At 40.9% G+C, this 4,410-nt stretch overlaps 2 pseudogenes; one reads left to right on the plus strand and one right to left on the minus strand.

The window, feature by feature from the left end:
• Positions 1-619: 619 nt before the first annotated feature.
• The window catches only part of LOC110287743, a 13,469-nt pseudogene continuing 9,678 nt past the window's right edge, over positions 620-4,410 (minus strand).
• Positions 1,197-3,053, plus strand: LOC110287742 (annotated as a pseudogene).

Here is a 4,410-nt window from a genome sequence, read left to right on the forward strand (position 1 = left end):
TTGTGTGATTCTTGAGAGATTTAAACAGAAACATAGGGAAACCTGAGGTTGGTGTCCAGAAACATGCATCTCAGGAGCCACGGGCTGAGGAGGCCTCTGCCTAGGGAAAAAAAAAAAAAAAAGCAGGAAGAGGATTCTAAGAAATATCATGAGAAACACATGAATATTTCTGACTGTGGTCTGTAGAATACAGAAACCTAGATAATTTTATGTGAAGTAAAGGCACGAGACACCAAACATCACACAATGTTTGATTCTGTTTACTTGAACAATACATACTAGGCAAGTCTGTAGACATAGAATTCAAAACTTTTAGAGTCCATTAGCACAGATCACACTGTGTGGAGAGCTGATAAGTGGGGACTTGGGATATTGGGAGGGAGAGGAAGTTGACTAAGCATGGGATGTGGACTCCAGAAGTCTCTGTTCACACATCAAGAGAGACAGCTGATTGATTTGTCATTCACAGGGGAGAAGAACATGCTTGGGGCTTTAGAGAAACAGCAGTAGTAGAATAGATGGGCAGCAACCTAGGGTTTGGTTTCCAGCAGGTCTCTCAGAGGCAGAAGGATGGCGCCATTCTCAACAGAAATAGAGACACCTGGCTGCCTCAGCCCAATCAGCGAGGTAAGAAGCAGATCTGGTACATTGTGGGTATTCTGGCAAAGCCACTCTCCTTGGGAGTGAGGTCAATGTCTTCAGAAGCCACAGGGCTGGACAATGAGAAGTTCTGGAGAATGGCAATAAAGAAAAGAAACAATTCGTTTTGAGCAATGCCTTCACCAAGACAAACACACTTTCCTATGGGCAGAGAAAGTGAGCCATGTGAGTTCCTGACCAGTAGAAAAGCTCTGCACTACCCCATTTCTAACCCAATTTAGACAACTCTGCCCATTGCAATGAATAACAATGAGTTTGACTCTCAACCTGCAATTCAAATGAGAATGTTAAGAGATTCCCAAATCTGAAAGAATTTGTGCATAGACCAGTGAGATGCCTTAGCATGGGCAGCAGCCTGCCACCAGTCCTGGGATCCATGAGTTCAATCCCCTAGACACACAAGATGGAAGGACAGAAACATCTCCCCAAAACTATCCTTGAACATAAATTTTTATATATATATATATATATATATATATATATATATCATAGCACTTATAAATACACATCCAATTATATATAACAAATAAATCATAATGAAGGACAAATCTTTGGTGGTTATCTTTGTGATCACTGCTGACATATTTGTAGCATTTGTTAAGACTATAAGAGACCTTCTTCCATGCTCTGCAGCAGAGGTGGCAGTGAAGGTAGCAGTGTGTCTGCCTCTCTGCCNCCTCCACCACAGCCTCTGACCCCCGGCTGGCATTGTTGTTGGGAAGGGGGACAGTAGTTGTAGATGCCTGCCCCTGCCTCAGAGAGGGTAAATGAGAGTTGAGTATTAGACAAATTATATATAATCTCTACTCCATGGTTTAGCTCCCTGATTGTTGTAGTCTTAACTGTGTGGAGCATTCATGCTGAAAAACTGAAGCAATAAATGGTTGAATATAACCAGATTTCACCATCAACTTCTCAGCCTGATAACGATAATCTCTTTCTGTCAACCTAATGAATCATTCAAAAAGCCATATGACTCTTTTCAAAATGAACTTGAAGATTATATTAAATTACAGAAACCCAGAGGCTTAAAGCCAAAGACTTGCTTCAGAAGGATGAGAGGGGAGTATTCAGAAAGCTGTAGTTACAGAGAAGAGTTTGATTCCAGTACCAGGTATAGAATGTTTGATCAGATTCTCCCATCTGAAATGAACCATTCCTACCCAAGATCATGCAGTAGTTCACAGGCAGAAGAGCGGGTACCCCAGTGGTTACCAACTCATGACAAGATAAGACTAAACTCTTTGAGCTACTGTCAATTTACCAGGGATGACTTCTCAGAAAAAATAGTCCCCTTAAACCTTAGTCACCAAGAATACAATTGTGGCTCATATAGTGTAGAATCTGTAGTTCACAAGCGCCTCGGCTCAGAACACAGTACCATCAACCATCAAGTCAGTAATAGACAAATGCACCAAAAGAGGAAAAGACATGTAGAATAAGGCAGAGAAAGGCAGGAAGAACGACCAAAAAGGAGATCTCAGGCGATGAATTTAAACAAATATGGAAGCATCCAAAGAAAGAGAACAAAGGCAAAAACAGAAACTGTACAGGATGGTACAGAAAATCTTTTTTTTTTTTTAATTTCAAGCAGTTCTTTTATTTGGGCCTGTGTTTCCATGTAAATCTAGAAAGACTTTCTTCTTAATTAGGTATTTATTTTATTTACATTTACAATGCTATCCCAAAAGGCCCGCACCCACCCACTCCCACTTCTTGGCACTGGCATTCCCCTGTACTGAGACAGATAAAGTTAGCATGACCAATGGGCCTCTCTTTCCAGTGATGTGCAACTAGGCCATCTTCTGATACATGTGTATCTAGAGACACGAGATCTGCGGGGTACTGGTTAGCTCATATTGTTGTTCCACCTATAGGGTTGCAGATCCCTTTAGCTCCTGGGGTACTTTCTCTTGCTCCTCCATTGGGGGCCCTGTGATCCATCCAATAGCTGACTGTGGGCATCCACTTCTGTGTTTGCTAGGCCCCGGCATAGTCTCACAAGAGACAGCTATATCTTGGTCCTTTCAGCAAAATCTTGCTAGTGTATGCAATGGTGTCATCGTTTGGAGACTGATTATGGGATGGATCTCCAGATATGGCAGTCTCTAGATAGTCCATCCTTTCGTCTCAGCTCCAAACTGTGTCTCTGTAACTCCTTCATTGGGTGTTTTGTTCCCAATTCTAAGAAGGGGTAAAGTGTCCACACTTTGGCCTTTGTTCTTCTTGAGTTTCAGAATTGAAAAGAGAAAAAAATCCTGAGATGTATCATCTAAGAAAGAGGACCATAAACATAGGAAGTAAATAGAGGAACAAGGTGGAGAAATGACAGACGAGGAGATGCTTTGGGGCCAGTCTATTCTTGGATTTTGAGGCTCCTTAGATCTTCTGAGGCTCCACTGAAATAACAGTCAAGGAGCTTGGTTTTATGAACAATCATATTCATGTCACTTGCATATGTGGACAGAAGTTTCAACTTTTAACAAAGTGAACATGAAGTATTTAGTGAGCTTACTTTCCAACATGGAGATTACTTTTCTATTTTCTAAAAGATTTCTTAATTTTTCTTACATATGGTAGGAGTTCCCTTTAAGAGAGTGGCTCTGATTTTATTAACCAAATTGCTGTGGTAGTGGACTTAATTTCCCTTGAGAGATCATTTATTTAAAATTGGAGGAATAACTGATGACTTTTGTGGAATCTATTTCTTGGTTGGGTTTCTTTTACTTTTGAGTCACATATTTGTATGCTTACTGTCTTTCTCTATGAAGCAATTTAGATTTCCTTATTTTAGANCTAACTTGCAAGATATTTTTTGGGTTGGAAGGTGAAATAACATTATAATAATTGTATCTTACATATACATTTAAAAGTTACAGAGACTTCACACAAAATCAGTTTATATTCTAAAAAGGTTTATAATAAAGAATCTTAACTTCTGGGGGGAAAAAAAAGAGCCCTTCTTCCGGATTTGTAAAACCAAATTAGAATAGGTCTGAAGTGTGTTTGTGCACACATTTATAATGCAAGATTTTAGCATCCCTAATTTCTCACATGAGAAGTTTGATACCCTTCTCATCTGGATGCCACAAGGGAAAAGGTACTGTTTAGAAATAATCCTATATAGGCTTGACATGGAGGCACATGCCTGTATTTCCAGAACTTGGCAGACTGGGGCAGGAACACAGTGGGTTCCAAATACCCTGGGCTACAGAGAGAGAGAGATCTTTGTCTCTCCTCTTTCTCTGTCATCTCTGTCTCTCATCCCCCCCCCCCCCGTGTCCCATATTCTTCTATACATTGAAATGTGTTACCGACTGGGTTCTCAGAAGAATGAGTCCTTGCTGGTTTGTAACCTCAGGTATGGACACCACAGGGCAGTGGGAGCCTAAAAGCCTATGCACAGGCACCACAGCCTGTACCTCAGTGACTCTTTAGCTGCAACTGGCTGCCTACACCCTCAGGTGCAGGAGGGATTTCCCAGCAACTTCTTGGCCTTCCAGGTTGTAAGAAAATTGTGCCTGTGTGTGAGAGTATTTACAAAAGAACCCTATCGGGGGGGGAGGGTATGGGGGGCTTTTGGGATAGCATTGGAAATGTAATTGAGGAAAATACATAATAAAACGATTTAAAAAAACAAACCCTATCTTTCTGGGTATCTCTTTTCCAGAATTTACTGAGCTTGAGCTTGGGAATTTATGGAGTAGCTCTCTGAAATCGTTATCCTAGAACTGGTTCTGTGACCTAGAT

Source organism: Mus caroli, unplaced genomic scaffold (assembly GCF_900094665.2).
Source record: "Mus caroli unplaced genomic scaffold, CAROLI_EIJ_v1.1 scaffold_12494_1, whole genome shotgun sequence".
NCBI lineage: Eukaryota > Metazoa > Chordata > Mammalia > Rodentia > Muridae > Mus > Mus caroli.